At 38.6% G+C, this 17,332-nt stretch overlaps 1 long non-coding RNA gene across 5 annotated transcripts; it reads right to left on the reverse strand.

Moving 5' to 3' along the window:
• Window positions 1–1,233: 1,233 nt before the first annotated feature.
• Window positions 1,234–16,883, reverse strand: LOC127637643 (uncharacterized). Of its 5 annotated transcripts, none has more exons than XR_007969771.1 (5): window positions 16,653–16,883; window positions 16,496–16,557; window positions 13,473–13,623; window positions 2,592–2,633; window positions 1,234–2,503 (listed from the first exon to the last, which is right to left on the reverse strand). It is a non-coding gene; the product is annotated as an uncharacterized LOC127637643 (long non-coding RNA). The 5 variants fall into 5 exon arrangements; XR_007969772.1 differs by having other exon boundaries at window positions 16,496–16,561; XR_007969769.1 differs by having other exon boundaries at window positions 13,473–16,557.
• Between the last annotated feature and the right edge of the window lie 449 nt (window positions 16,884–17,332).

The raw sequence follows: 17,332 nt of genomic DNA on the forward strand, positions 1-17,332 counted from the left end.
CAATAATTTTTAGTGGTAAAAAAACATTATGCCACAACTGGTGTTGATTTGAGTTTAACTTGTATTAAACCCAGAATATTCCTTTAAGGCAAGTAATGAGTGGTATCAGGACCTAATATGCTGCAACAGCCAGTCTCTAGTCTCAAATTCTCTCCACTACTCCACCCACTAAGGCAAAGTCCTTTGACTTATGGAAGTCCGTTGCTGTGAAACTTAATCCAGCTTGAAATTCCTCCACAAGAACACTGATTTCAAATGGTGCTAGACACTGGTAGAACACATCTAAACCACCATATGAAACCAGCATCCGGAGGAAGCATCCAGAAGTGACTCATGGAAGTGGCCCCATCAGCAGTCTTCATGTCAGTGGCTAGGTTGATGATTAACACAACAGGAAAGGCAAAAAGTTGAAATATCAGTGGGCTTAAAAAAATGGCATGGCCATAGAATTACGGTTTTGAATATTGACGTCCACATTCCTCTACTGATACCAGACTCTGTTTCCACAGACTCTGACTCTGTGACTGTTTCCAAAGCTGTGGTTGATCAGTTGGGGCGAATGGTAATACAAAGGATTGACCAAATGTTATTGCATAACAGACAGTGTACTTTGAAGTATTGCGTGTTTATCTGTGTATAAATAGACCCTGATTACCTAGAAAGAATCCCTGCATCAATTATGGCCATGGGAGGGTGACGTCAGCCCTTGTTTAAATGAGAACTGGCAGTAGATGGAAAATATGAGTCACTATGACCTCTCTAAACAATGTCATAATTCAAAGTAGATTTTCTAACATGAACAGGTTTGGTCACTCACCTGTACCTGAGCCACTGAGGGTCCTTCAGGCTTGCCAAGTGACATACTCACCACCAACACAGCGCTGACGTAGCGTTGCATCAGGCCAATTTGTGTGCTGTTTTTCCAGTCTTCTGAAGCCATACGATAGCTTTGTTTAAGGAACAGGCCAACATTTAAGTTGTTATTCACTAAAAAGCTTCTCTACAGTAGCTGTAATAACTCATTTGCACTTTCACATATTCAAGCTGGCACATTGTCATTGATAACAAGACATGACAATCATGTTTGGCATCATTGATGACAAACCTACCAAAAGTCGTACGTTCCATATTTGAATATATGCAAACGCAAATTAGATTTAAAAGCTATGGCTGAGGGCAATATAACCGCTTAAATTTACGTCTGTACCAAAAAAAACAAAACAATTGAACGATTTGAAAGACTTTTATGTGCATTAGTTGTATAGACTTTTAAGCGTTTTTTTGTCATTTTAGTAGCTTGACAGCAACGTCCACATTTACTTTCATTTTATGGAAATGAGCAATCTAAACGCTCATTTTGTGTTCCATGGAAGAAAATCAGACCTAAGTAACGTGAGGGTGACATGAATGTTAATTTTTGGCTATGGCTATATTTATCAAATATGTCTCAGAATGTTTTTCCTAAAGGGATGTTTTCTGAGTCAATTTTGCACAAAATGCTCCTGTAATTTCTTACTATGAACAATCATGGCCTGCAGCAGAATGCAGTACACTGCTATCATTCTTACCTTCTTTTACCAGCTTGTGTAAGGTCTGCGCTGAATGCTGAAAAGCCTATGCAGATCCGGCTTACCGTGTGTTATTACACACCTTATTGTCTGCTGCTTGTACCTTGGTACAGAATCGCACCATGTACAGGCAGGAGAGAAGAGATAGTTCTGTGAGCAGGTGTCTGATTTAATGGTCGCCAAGCACTGACTGTTGTATAAGGAGAAAAATGCAGCCTTGATTTTCACATGGAGTGACAGTTAACGTTATCTATTAACTCTTTAGGCCTAGCTTTGGCAAGTATAATGAGTTTGATTTGTCAGTTCAATTAGATGGAACGCATCAATGAATTAGAGCATACAACAATGAAAATAGCACCACATTAGCTGCCTGCTAAACTTATTAAAGCTCCTTTAAGCTATTTATGTTGGCTTGAGCAAATTTGGCACAGTCCTTCAGCCTGTTCTGACTCAGGTTGCTATATCTTTTCAAACTGATTGTAGTCACGGTTGTTACACGATGGAAGATCAAAAATCTGAAAAATACCATAGACATTGACAGATATATATTTTTGGATTACTATTATGCTGCCTTTTTGTGCTTTTAGAGCACACAGGTATGGGGCCTATTGATTGCATTGCATGGATCTACAAAGCTGAGATATTCTTCTAAAAATGTTTGCTTGTGTTCAGCAGAAGAAAGAAGGTCATACACATCTGGGATGACATGTGGATGAGTACAGTTAATGAGAGAATTTTCATTTTTGGGTGAACTATTCTTTTAAATATTTAAAGGGTTTGTATTTTCTCACTTTCAAAAATGCCCCTTTTGTGTTCTACAGAAAAAATTGATACTGATTTGGAACATCATGAAGGTGAGTAATTAATGACATATATATGGTTTTTTTTTTCTTTTCTTTTCGGTAGATTATCCTTTTAAGGAAGTTTTCCTGAAACTGAGAGAATAAAAATGATTAGTCAAATGCAAAAGCATCCCTGAACAATTTGCCCTATCAGGTTGACTGTAATCAAACTCCAACTTACCAGATCCAATTAGACAACCAGGTGCCAGACATTTCTGTAATTCTGAAAAAGAAATAGCAGATGGCAGTATTTCAGTAGTAAATCTCATTTAGCCACTGCACTAAAACACAGCAAGTTACAATCAAAAAGCTAAAACAGAGCAGAGCTGGAAGGACTCCTGCCAACTCTGAATACACAAACACGCATGTGAGTTGTGCTCTCTGGTGTGTGTGTGAAAAGCCCACCACAGAGGTGTTGTTCTTTGCGCGCTGTCACTCCATTTCCTAATCTATTCAATCCCAGGAAGTGCCACGCAGAGGACAGAACCTCATGCATACACATACAAATACACACAAACACACAAAAATGAATGGACTGCATGATTGCTCGTCGCTACCAGTGATGACATCACCCCCTCCCGCCCGCTGCCTCTTCGGCCTGACTTTTAAAGAGAGAATGACAAGAGCTGGTATTTACGTAACAACCTGCTTTGAGTACTTACTCCCTTCTGGTTGCTCGCTTGACCTATCTCTCTTGTTTTTCTTTTGTTTTAATGTTTTCTGTTTCATTTTCCTGGAAAAGCTGCCAAGGTATAATGGTAGGTTAATGTTTTGTAGGCAAATTGAAACATTCACCTATCCTATTTGGCTGCGTGGCTTGAGCTTTGTAATGACAGCGAATATTCTGTCCAGCCAAGTGAGTGTTTTTTTTATCGCTTCTGTGTTTGTCAGAGAGGCGGTGTGATGTTTCTTTATTGTGATAATAGTATTAACCCTCAAGATTGCTAACTGTGCACACTGTATAACGTGCAGCTGGTACTCTAAGGAGCTATTTTTTTACTATAAATTCTCCTTCATGCCCAGAAGTCTTTTGAACTACTTTTATGCTGCCTTTGTGTTTTTTGGACTTTCAAAGTTCTGTCCACCATTCACTTGCATTGTATGGACCTACAAAGCTGAGATATTGTTCTAAAAATCTTTGTTTGTGTTCAACAGAAGAAAGAAATTCATTCACATCTGGGATGGTATGAGGAAGAGTAAATGATAAGGAATTTAAATTTTTGGGGGTACTATCCCTTTAAATACTAAAATACAGTATAGTGCTTCATTAAGGCATGTTTAATGTGTTTATTTAGAGTCCCACTGACACCCTTAACCAAGCTGTACCCATAAACCTAACTCTAACCTTTCCTTACAAAAATTAAACTTGGTTTTACTACAGTAACTATAGTATCAGCATGTTGTTTTATAGTAAAATCATAGTAACCACAAAATTATATTATCACCATATGACTGTAGTAACACCATGGTGAATTGCATTAAACTATGGCTTCCAGGGGGAAAGAAAATATGGTTTCTACAATCTTACTATAGTAAACTATTGTTAATTTGACCTGGATTAAACCTTTCTCTCAACTCCCGACCTTCACTGTGGCCAAATCACTGCAAGAAAATCCACATTTATATAAATGTTTATTCATTAGCAGTAGTAGTTTTGAAGGAAACCTTTAGAGTGGAAACAGGAAACAGGACGGAAAAAAGTGGGACAAATGGTGCAATCTAACCAGGTATGTCGGCACGAGAAAAACACATTCACACCATCGTTACAACCCATGCCACTACAGAAACACTAGTGGGCACAGTTTGTCTTTAATTTCTCTGTTTCCATCAGACTATTAAATAGCTGCACTGTGTGGCAGGTGCGGTTTACACCTAGTGCAAATAATCACTCTGATAATATAATTTACTTCGCCTGTTTTCGCCTGGCTTCTGCAATTGGTTGGATAAACAGATAGTCCCAACCAAAACGCACACCACTTGTTTAGCCAGTATTGCTCTGTCAGGCTGTTCTGGATGCTCAAACAAACAGAGAAATGTTTTGATAGCGCCACAGTGTTTACAATTTACAGGAAAATTTTCCAAAATGGCTTTCTTATAGTGGTCTCATATTAAGCAGGTATATAAGTAAGTATAGAAAAAATGACTCACTGCACCTTTAGTCGAAGCACATGAGGTTACCTGACATTTTTAGAGTGTATTAAAGAGACTGAACTGAGGTTTGAGAATGCGTTGCTGATAGAAGAAAAAAAAGGTGAGAAGCAGGAGGGACGGAAACAGTCTCTTGATTTGTATGTGCGTCAAAGGGGCGGTATATGATGGGAGATTGGAAGATCACAAGAATCTGCCCACCACTAAACAAGACTCATTTATAAATATATAAAGCGCACTGAAACATATACAACTGAAGTGTAGTTATTTCTCTATCAAATATTTAAAACCCAACTCTGTTTACTGCCCTTGGGGATAGTGAATCATCAAATCCGCAGCGCATAGAAACATTTTTAATACTTCTATTAGACTCACAGAGTCTGCCATAAATAAGTGCTACACTTCACTGCTGTGACACTGTTTAATACTGTTCTTGTAACACATACCATCATACAGGAACAAGTGTTGTCCTTCCTTGTCCTCGTTACGGCTCTATTTCCTGGTCTCGTTCCTTCACGGGACAGCTGATTTATACTTTTTTTTAAATGGATTTTAATGTGACATGGTACTATCACGGAAAGAGCTCAGGATGGAGGGGGGAGATGGAGAGTGAGGTTTGTACGGATGAGTCAGATGTGAATCATAAGAGGCAAGGTGTTTTATTTTAATCCTATCAAACTGTGACACATGTACACAAGTCCAGTTAAAACACAAATTCACACAGGCACAAACAATCATTTACTGATGCCATAGCATTATCTCATTCCTGTAAATGGCTCTTAAATGTTTCCTTCAATTAAATAGTACACTACCTGGAAAAGCAGCTAACTTATGGCACTTTTCCACTGCATGTTATGGTTCGACTCGGCTTTGCTTGCTTTACTTTTCTGAGCTTGCTATTCCACTGCAGTTTAGTGCCGCCTCAATGTGGGTGGGATTATAGACTGATCGTCTGCCATGACATTGTCTTTGTTGTAACAACATTGTCAAAATATGTAAAGGAATACTTGAATAATTTATTCATCATCGCCATCTACTGGGCTGTTATGCTAATAGTTTTTATTTATTATTTTCCTTTCCTTTCTCCTTACTTTTTTCTTTCTCCACCCTGCCCAGTAGATGGTGATATGCACAAAAAGTGCGAATCACCAAAAAAGCACAAAAGAAGATCTCTCGTGAACACGCATAGGAGGGCTGGTCTAAGTGGATATTTACATTAAAAAAGAACTTAAATATTTATCTGTTTCTCACCCACACCTATCATATTTCTTTTGAACACCTGGATTTATCCACTGAAGTAGTATGGATTACTTTTATGCTGCATTTATGTGCTTTTTGGAGCTTCAAAGTTCTGGCCACCATTCACTTGCATTAAATGGACCAACAGAACTGGTGTTCAGCAGAAGATTTTTGGGTGAACTAATCTTTTCATTCAAGAAGTGGGAAAATGGCTCTATTTGCATTCCTAATGTATTCATTTTTTTCAATTACAACATTGTCACAATGTATATTTGTTTTAAAATACTTTTTAGATTTTGAATGATCCCACTGTACATTTCTACAGAAGCCTTATACGTACATGCACAAGCAAACCCGTCCCCACACAGAGCATACGTAACACAGCATATTTCTTTTATAATAACCAAAATATTTTTTCCCCTCTTTATCCCCTGGCATTATCCACAGCACTTTTGGCAGTGTATCGATCTTGATGTGCAAGTTGTCCAGAATTTCTGGAGAATTTGTGGGGAATTTAAGACATCTGGCTGTTTCTTTTGATCTATTTACGGGAAAAGGCTGAACTTTGGCCCACATGAGCATGCGTAGTGTGACAAAGCCACAGGAGAATGTTCTTTTCTGGACAAAAACAGATAAACAATCATAACTACCCTATCAGAAGGGTGGGCTAAAACTAGAGACTGAGTAAACACCTTATGAAAACAGAAAGGAAAGAGAGGAAAAGATAGCCGAGGGAATGAGGGAAAGACTGATTTTTATAGAGGTTTTTTTAAAGGAGTGGTTCTCAATTAGTGGGTTGCGACACAAAAATGGATCGAAGGTCTATTTCCGGTAAGGTCCTGGGCAACAGGTTAAAAAAACAATGCTAAATGCAAATAATAAAATGAAAAACCATATAATCATACATAATTAGATAGCAAAGTAAATAGGCTTTTCAACATTTAAAAGGAAGGAGAAAACGTTTCCCATATCTTTTATTGTTGACGTCAAAGGCCAATTCACCAGTCACTTGGTAATACAGCTAATACTAACTCAAAATGGTGGCCAGAACTTTGAAGGTCCAAAAATCATATAAAGGCAGCATAAAAGTGATCCATGAGTCCAGCTGTTAATTCCATATTTTTAGAAGCGATATGATAGGTATGGGTGAGAAACAGAACAATATTTAAGTCTTTTTTTAACTATAAATCTCCCCTTTCACGTTAACATCCTCCTTTTGTTTTAGGCAATTCACATTCTTTGTGCATATTGCCACCTACTGGCAGGGAGGAGCATTTATATGAAAAAAGGACTTGCATATTGATTTGTTTCTCAGCACTGGTGTCGTGCAGATTACTTTTATGCTGCCTTTATATGCTTTGATCTGTTTCTCACCAACACCTATCATATCGCTTCTGAAGATATGGATTTTACCACTGGAGTCATATGGATTACTTTTATTCTGCCTTTATGTGCTTTTTGAACCTTCAAAATTCTGGCCACCATTCACTTGCATTTTATGGACTTACAGAGCTGAAATAAAAATCTTCTAAAATTCATTGTGTTCAGCAGAAGGAAGACAGTCATACACATCTGGGATGGCATGAGGGTGAGGAAATGGTGAGAGAATTTTCATTATTGGGAGATCTATCCCTCTAAGCATTCACAAAATTGTCAATTTTACTATTCAGCCAATGTCATGTTAATATGATCATAAATAATGTTAATACATTTCATGTATGTATGAAATTAAAGGACAATTTTGTTACTTTTCACAATAACCAATTTTGGTACTGTGTTGGGTCACTGCTTGTAAAATCTGGGCCCTGAAATAAAACCAGTTGAGAACCACTGTTTTAAAGGACAAGTAGGTCTACACGCTGAAGGTTTTATTAATATACATTCTGATGTGAGTGGACTGACTGAAGCAATGTGATGCTAACCTTAGTCATACTAAACATTGGGCAAGAGCCTTTTTAATTGTTGCCCACAGTACTATGATAAGTGTTAGTTTATTCAAGTACCTTAAATGCACAGCATCACCTGACAAATAACAAGGGATTTTACCAAGTGGCTTGTAACAAAGGAGGGAAATTACATTGACCTGTGGCTACAAAATCCCATGGAGTCCCACACTAAATCAGCAGTTCTGAGAAGCGCTCCTGGGGAAACCCAGAATGTGTTCATCAGGAATGGGCTTACCAACAGAAACACCACTGCGCAATAACAGTAATTCTACATTTCTTCACTGCAGTGTGTAGCATATTACGCATGTCTGTTCTCTGATAACCTCTAAACCACTGTTGTACCTGCTGTCTGCTCGTACAGAACACACTGATACCATTGCAGAGCTGCACTATAGTATAAAGATAAGCAATTGTTTTTCAGACACAAAGTGACTTAAATTACACTTATTACAGGTACAATTGCCCTAGTGCAACCTTGACTCACCATCATGTGATTTAAATGTACAGTATGACTTCTTTCTCTTCTCTGGAATACAAAAGGTGATGTTAAGCAGAATATTTACACTGCTCTTTTCAGTACAATGAAAGTGAATATTTGTTTTTGCGTTTATTTATTATGGCACACGAGGACACATTGAGACATGTTTGACGTCAATGATGCCAAACGGCATTGGTTGAAGCATGCATGTTTGAATATACTAAAGTGCGAATGAGATTTTAAAAGAGCTATGGCAGAAGGGGAGCTTTTGTGACAACTTGAATTTCAGTCTGTCCCTCACAAAAACCTATTGAATGGCTTCAACGGACTTGGAATATCACACGCAAGTTGTGTTACTTTCATGGTGCTTTTTTAAGGAGCTTGACAACATCTGTCCCTATTTGGGGACTTTCATTGTATAGAAAATAGTGCAGGGGCCTGGGTAGCTCGCGAGTTTGAATCCAGGGCGTGCTGAGTGACTCCAGCTTGGCCTCCTAAGCAAACAAATTGGGCTGGTTGCTAGGAAGGGTAGAGTCACATGGAGTAACCTCCTCGTGGTCACAATTAGGGGTTCTCGCTCTAAATGGGGCATGTGGGAAGTTGTGCGTAGATCATGGAGAGTAGCATGAGCCTCCGTGCTGTGAGTCTCCGTGGTGTCATGCGCAACGAGCCACGTGATAAGAGGCACGGATTGGCTGTCTCAGAAGCGGAGGTAACTGAGACTTGTCCTCCACCACCCGGATTGAGGTAACCGTGCCACCACAGAAACCTAGTAAGTTGTGGGACTTAAGGCATTTCAAATTAGGAGTAAAGGGGATAAAATGTAAAAAGCAAAAAAAAAAAAAAAAAAGAAAGAGTAGTGTAAACAATCTGTCTGACATCTCTTTCTGTGATCAAGAAGTGAGAAAGTCACAAAGATCAGCATACTGTATTTATATAAAAATGTTCAGTTTTCCGAGAAATGACACATTCCTGTTTACGAGGGAATAGCATCTTGAAAGTCTTATAGCAACTAATATTACTGTTCTGTATGCATAATTGAAAAAGTAGCATGCATCTTAACTGACTCACATTTAGCCGCTAGCTAATGTCTGTGTGAGTCAACCCCCTACCACCCCCCACCCCCCACCCCTTCCCATAGGGATGTCTTCATCACACTAACCCCATCCCCTGGAAAGCACGCAGTGCATATTTGTTCCTAATTTCACTGCATTTGCGCTGAACTACACTTCCTCTGACTCACGTCTCAAACAGGCCTTGAATCAAATCATCTGTCAGAGCGCCCATCTCTGCGGCGATTAACAGGAAGGAAGAAAATAACTCTACTGCAGTCGGCGGCATTTTGTTCACACAATTTTACTTTGATGGCTTGTCAGCGGCATGGGCTTGGCCTCCTAGCTAACTGCAGGAGCGAGTCATCAAGCAGAGATCCCTTAACAGAGGAGGGCTAAGGCTACTTCCCAATAGTGGAAGTATTTTAGAAAAAACTAAAGTTTTACAGTAAACATGACTCTTGTTTCCAGAAACCCTGTGTGAGGCCTCGATGATATTATGGTCCAGCACACACAACAGATATATCAGATATACAAAGAGTTATATTGTATGATGTAGAACAATCCACAATTGCATATTGTCCAATTCATGGTTCCACATGTACTTTTACATTAGAAGTCACAAGCAAACAGTGAAATCAGAAATATGTAGATATATGCCCACATATATGGACTATAATTATATATACTGTATATATTCATATATGGCCACATATCAGATTTCTGTATGAGGACTAATTTTATGTTACTTTTATGGTGCTTTTTTGTTGTTTTTGAGCTGTACAGCCCCTGGTCACTATATGCTTTTAATTTATGAGCAGCATTAACATAGTTCAAAATATCTCCTTTTGCATTACAGGATGGAAAGAACATCAAATTGGGTTTGGAAAGACTAAAGCGTGATAAAATTACAAGATTTCCATTTTTGGCTTAACTATTGCTTTAAACTTTTGAGTATGCAAGTTTTTTGAAAATATTTAATGGTTCATAACTCAAGTGTGCTTCAGTTACTGCAATTGTTCCATTGTGTAACTTATACTAATCAATATTAACCATGAAGACAGTTGCAGCCTGTCAGTCTCTTAAATACTGATAATTGAATGCCAATGCGACAGTTCTCCAGTTAGAAATTCTGGTTAAAGAGTGCTTGAAAGCCCAAAACAGCTCTGACATGATGATGCTGCTGGGTATTTTTGTGAATTAGTTTACCACCTACCTCATGTTACATTACGACTGCGTTGACAACCTCCCAAGCTAGTATGAAACAAAATCTGCCAGGGATACACAATATCATAGACATGTAATATAAAACAGAATGACCGCCTGAGCCGTTTTTCCGTTCTGGATAATTGTAACCTGTCTTTAATCTGTTAGAGTGATGATGACCCTTAGTTTTTAGATAGTCCTCCCCTCCTTTCTTCTTTTCTGAGTCCCACTATTATGTCTTGCTTCAACAACTTTACAGCCATATGATTTTACAGAATCAATAGTGCCATGAAACAGGTCAGTTTTTCAATATCTCTTCCCTGCAATAAATGAATGTGAGGTTGTTTAATGATTGTAAATGTTGTGCGGTAGAATGCAGAGTATGTCTGTGCTAAATGTAAAACCACCCAAATTATTTAATACTGCTTGAATAATCTGAGCAGAGAGAGAAGGAGATCTGTAATTAATGGCAAACAAATTATTATAACTTTCCTAAGAAAGCATGTGTACCATGCCAACCATGGACTGTCACTTTAATGTACTTAATTGTCCATTGGAATGTAATGTGCATGTTAAATAAAAATTTCCCAAATGTTATGTATAACTGAATGTTGTTATGAGGGGGTAAAGTTGTGGAACTTATCAAATGAGACATGAAATATCACTAAAATCATAACAAACAAGGACAAAATTTTAATTTTGGCATTATTTACAGACAAGAATGTTTTGGCTGTTTCCAAGATTCAATTATGAATGTATTTCTATCTACCTCTATAGCCTTCAACATGCCTGAGAACAATGATGTCATGATTTGATATGGACAATATTAACAGCAGTGAAGGTTAGAACAAACCAAACCCACTCTTGTCCCAGCTCCCTACTGACCTCCACAGGGTGTGTTTCACAAATAAACACTGTGTCCTACCAGGCGTGACACAACAAGCGATAAATCTGGTTGCTTGTTTTTCTATGGTATTGCATTAGGTTGCCTTGACCACAGTGAAATCTCATTGGTACAAAATTCTGCTCCACATAACAGAGTGTGTCAGTTTTTTCCCCAATTATTTTTCCCATAGGGTTTTTATGAAAGTCTTCATAAAGGCATTCTAAGCCACGAACCAAACCAACCAGCTCCGAGGTGAATCGCAAGATTATAAGCTTTCATTTGATTACATAAGTGTTTGAAAACTGGGCAAAAAGACAAAGGTACAAGACTGTGTACTATAAAGGGATAGTTCACACAAAAATAAATTCTCTCATCATTTTCTCACCCTCATGCCATCCCAGATGTGTATGACTTTCTTTCTTCTTCTGAACACAAACAGAGATTTTTAGAAGAATGTTTCAGCTCTGTGGTCCAATTTACACAATTTACAGTGCAAGTAAATTGTGGCCGAAACTTTGAAGGTCCAAGAAGCACATGAAGGCAGAAAAAAGTAATCCATGCAACTCCAGTGGTTAAATCCATATCTTCAGGAGCAATATGATAGGTGTGGGTGAGAAACAAAGATATTTAAGTCCTTTTTCTTATTATAAATCTCTACTTTTACTTTCACTTCCACATTCTTCTTCTTTTGTTTTTGGCAATTCATATTTTTTGTGCATATCGCCACCTATTGAGGAGATATTATGGACGTAAATATTAATCTGATTCTTACCAACACCTATCATAATGCTTCGGAAGTTTAACCACTGGAGTCATATGGATTATTTTATGCTGCCTTTATGTGCTTTTTGAAACTTAAAAGTTCTGGCTGCCATTCACTAGCATCTGAGATATGCACACAGTAAGTTTGTAATTGGGATGTATACTACATTCTTTACAATATATTTGTGCTGTAATCCTCCATGTTTTTCAGTAGGATTGCAAGACATACAGAGCTAAAGCCTGGAGCCTCCACCTGTGGCATACCACAGCTATCAGGAAACCCAGATCTTCCCGGGGGCACGATTTGTCAGCACCGCAGGGCGCAAACATTCACCTCTATTTACCCAAGAGCACATGCGAGCGGAGGTTTGGCACACTGATCTTTTCAAACTGTGCACGTACGTCAAAGACTGTGTTAATTTCTTTCATTTTCTCTTTCTATCTCACAGCTTTACACCTCGGATCAGTTTTATTCGCTTTCATATGGAACTGGCATTATGTTTAGCCTTCACTATTTCTGCTGTCACACAAAAGTGTACAGCCAAAGCAGGTATTCTCTCTACGTCAATCCACTGAGACGTGGCACTGCAGTGGAATGGTCCACATCTGCCCAGATTGAGTTACCTTCCTTTTGACGTACTTGCAGCTCTCAGTTTCTGTTTCTCTCTCTCACACACAGACACACATAAACACACTTTCAAGCTCTTCTCTCCAACACACAATACAGTATCTCAATTCCAAACCTAGAGAGCTGCCTTTCAAGAGAGCAATGATGCGCTTCATTTCAAAAGGTACCTCGATTTGGCCAAATCAATTTCATTCAATACCAGAAATATCAACAAAAACAGTTCAATCTTATAAAGAAATGTAAGATTTTACCCAATATTTGTAAATGCTATGTATTTTTATGTCTGTAAAGTATCACATCATTAGCTTAGCAACATAACTATAATGCTGTCAATTGTGAATCGAGTCCCAAGCATTCTCGACTCACGATTGATAGCATTTGATGTTAGCATGTTGCTATGCTAATGATGTGAGCATCTATAAATATTGGGTGAAATCATCCATAATTTAAGTAGATTGATCTTTGTGGCTATTTGTGTGTCAAACAGAGCATTCCAAATCCATCACTTATGAGGTTTTATTTAAGTTAGGATGCTGCCTTAGACTGTAGCTCCCTATGTGGGCAGCAGACAGCGAGGCAGCTCTGTAGTTTTGGAGCGGAGCCAACTTTTTTCCTCAGACACTTGCATAAATAAATAGGATGTACCTCTAGAAATACTGCTTACAACAGCAAATGGTTCATATTTGTAATACCTGTCAGTTTAGGATTACAGCTTACCTTAATTTTGATAGTGTACCCTAGACAGTGCTCGTTCACAGTGAAGGCCACTTTGACTGCTCTTCCTGCACTGCAGAGCTGCATTTAATGATGTACAGGTATCCCTCAAACCTACAACCACACCTGTCCCGGGGCCACCAATACAGCACCACTGGAAAAGAGGTAAAGAGTATGCACATGAAGATCACGCTCTAAAACTGAAGGTTTTATTAACATTGTCAATGTCAGCCCTCCCAATCACAAACACACAAATGAAAAAGGAAGCACACATTCTTGAGAAAGAAAATCAGAAACCTGGTGCTCCTAGTGAGAGTCCTCTCAATGGTAGTGGTACACTTTTCATACTAACATATACACCTGCACAAACACCATGCAAAATCCAAGAGTTCATTGTGTCAGCTTTACTTGAAGGTGCCTGACCAGTTGAAAAGTTTTTTTATTTTTTTTGTTTTGTTTTAACAGGGATGCATTCCTTGTTAGTTTTATTGCTCTTCTCTCTTACTGCATGTCAACGCATGTCTAATTTGTGTCTGTTTGTCTTCTCCCGAAGAACTGAGATTAAGTTGATACTTAATTGTAACAACTGAGTCTCCCGAGCTATGGAAGAGCAACCTCTTAGCAATAAATTGTCATATGAGAAATTCATCCTTTTATTCCTGAAAGTCATTCAGCTTTGAATGCTGAGAAACATCCCAGTGCTTAAATGTCGACCCGGTCACACACTCCATTGACACGCAAACACTGAGTAACTGTATGTGTGGCGGCCAGACCTGTTACCGTGGAGACCGGGGAGGAGAGGAAGTCTGCTTCACCCCTTATCCCGGGCAACCCTCTTCCATTCAACTGTGCACACACACACACACACACACACACACACACACACACACACACACACACACACACACACACACACACACACACACACTTGACCCTAACTTTCAACTCGTATTAAAGGGATAGTTCACCCAATAATGAAAATTCTGTCATCATTTACTCACCCATATGATGTTCCAAACCCCTATGACTTTCTTCTTTTGAAAACAAAAAGGAGATGTTAGGCTAAATGTTAGCCCTGAATAACTATTCACATTTGTTTTATAGGGGAAAAAATGTAATGAAAGTGAATGGCGACTGAGGCCTAACATCTCCTTTTGTGTTAAAACGGGGTTGAAACAACATGAGGGTAAGTAAATGATGACAGAATCTTCATTTTTGAGTGAACTATCCCTTTAAGCTGACATATATCTTCCATGTACAGTGGAAAATCACTGACCTGCAACATATTCATCCAGATCTTGCAAGATTAAAACTATTATTTATTAATCAAGGCCCTGACCTAGAATATTTCAGGGGCTGTGACATCACCTGTCTGCGTCAGTGCGAGCCTCATTAGAGCTGGTGCTGATTAGGAAGCATAGTAACGTTAAAGGATGAGATAACGTGGTGCTAATGAACTTTACAAATCCACCTTCTATCAATCAGCACCAGAGGACAGAATAAGGCCTTCAAGAATGCAAACTTACACAAACCTACTGTATGGAAATATGCAAACGCATGCACACACGTGCGCGACACACACACAATTTCAACTGTGCAGACACACTCACAGAGTTTGACAATAAACTGAGCACTGTATGTTGATGTATACCTGTTGAAGGACCAGATTAACTGACATAAACAACAGCTGGTTAAGCTAAGTAAGGGAATATTTAGGTTATAATTCATCCAAAAATGAAAATTCTGAACTCATTTGCTCACCCTCATGTTGATTCAAACCTCTAAGACATTCCTACTTCCTTCCTTGGAACACAAAATGAGATGTCTGGCAGAATATTCAGTCTGAGTTTTATTTTCGATTTATTTTCATTATATGGAAAAATGGTGTTTTGAGAATGGTGACTGAGGCTAAAATTCTGCCTTAGTTCTACTTTTGTGTTCCACAGAAGTAGGAAAGCCATAAGGTTTTGGAACAACATGAAGGTGAGTAAATGATGATACAATTGTCATATTTAGGTGAACTATCCCTTTAAAGAGTACTTTTATGCTGCTGATTTATAAAATTTTTTTGCTTTAAAATGTTGTTCCCTATTGACCTGTATGGACCTACAGAGCTGAGACATCCTTCTAAACATCTTTGTTTGTGCTCAGGAGAAGAAAGTAAGTCATACACGTCTGGGGTGGCACGAGGGTGCATAAACGATGAGAGAATTTTCATTTTTGGCTGAACTATCCTTTTAAGAAGCCTGGTGGGGACACCAGCATCCCATGCTGGGGACCAGCAATGCTAGTCTTTCAACAGGAATAGTTGCAGAACAATCTATTCTGATGTACACGCAAATGAAATATATGTGGGTGGGTGATAAAGATGGTAGTAAAGGTGATAAAGATTAACAGGTGGGCAGTTGGATGTAATAGGTCAAGGTGCATCGCAGCCACACGCATTTCTTCAGCTAAATTAGCCAACAGCCAAAGTGTGGGTGAACAATACAGACAAAAAAAAAAAAAAAACAAGAAACAGATATAATTAATAAAATTCAGTTGTTTACATGACAAGACAAAAGGGAACAAATAGAGCAACAGAGACATGATTCAGCAGTCTTGGTGGAATCATTCCAAGTCGGGAAATTGCATTTTAAAACTGTACAGTGCTAGAAAGTGTTTAGGCTATGGGAATGTACGCCATTCATACTTCTTAAATTAGACTAACATTTTACAATGTTAGGGTTAACCAAGCTGAATGCCCCATACAATAAAATGACTTCAATGTTAAAATAATGTTTAATAAGTTTGGTCGTTCAGACAAGTTATTAATATTAAAAGCATTACAAACATCCAAACATTCTAGCATTTTCAGCTAGAGCATGGCACTAAAAGCACTAAGATCAAAGATTTGATTTCCCTGAAACACAATATTGATAAATGGAAGTTGCTTCGGATAAAAGTGCATAGTACAAAAATCGATTTCAATTTCATTCTAAATGTTCTATTTATCCAGTAGTTGTAAATGCTGGAGAGCTACTTACTCAAATGCCAGTACACCTGTGTGCTGAATGCTTTCGTTTCCTAGAGGAACACTGTGTTGACACTGGCTGGGCAGAAACGGACACTCTCACACATCTCAGTAAAATTCACAGGTTCAGAATCACAAATTAATGATTTACAGACAAATGTAACACTCACTGTCATGCTGAAATCTCCTGACTTCATAGACCACCCTTCCAGACTTTCTCAACAACTCCTGAGAATTCAGTAAAATCCTGAGCAAGAGAACCTTGCTGTACTACTTTCCCGAACAGAATGATCCAGAGCAGCGTCTCCTTTTACTTTCCACTGATGGTGAATGTGTGTGTATGTGTGTGAGTGTGTTTTGCACAGTCATACACAACACATCCAGTCAAGCGACTCCTGCCAAGTGAGTCCTCCCTCTCTCTCTCTCTCTCTCTCTCTTTCTCTTTCTTCCTCCCCTTCTTTTCACGTCCTCTCTTTCAGTAAATGCTTCATGTGTCATCTATCAGGCACTGAGTCATCCATAACTCTGCTGATAATGTGACCACATGGCTGTGCTGTTTAGAACAATTCAGGCTATTTCAAAAACAAGATGCATCAGGAGTGGTGGTTATGCTGGAGTGTAGTTTTGTGGTTGAGGATACGTTGTTTTGAGGTTGTGCTGAGAGGAAAAGGGAGGGCCAACTGAAGTGGATGAGCTCAATACAAAACAACTTGTCACCGCAACAGATGTTTTGAAGAAACGTTTGTTTTTTATTCACACGGCATGCATCTTGTAATCATCTGGACAGTGCGAGGGAGATTTTTGCCCAAAATAGTTGTAAGATAAACACCACTGCTTCTGTAAAACCAAA

The sequence above is a fragment of the Xyrauchen texanus genome, chromosome 45 (genome assembly GCF_025860055.1).
Source record: "Xyrauchen texanus isolate HMW12.3.18 chromosome 45, RBS_HiC_50CHRs, whole genome shotgun sequence".
NCBI lineage: Eukaryota > Metazoa > Chordata > Actinopteri > Cypriniformes > Catostomidae > Xyrauchen > Xyrauchen texanus.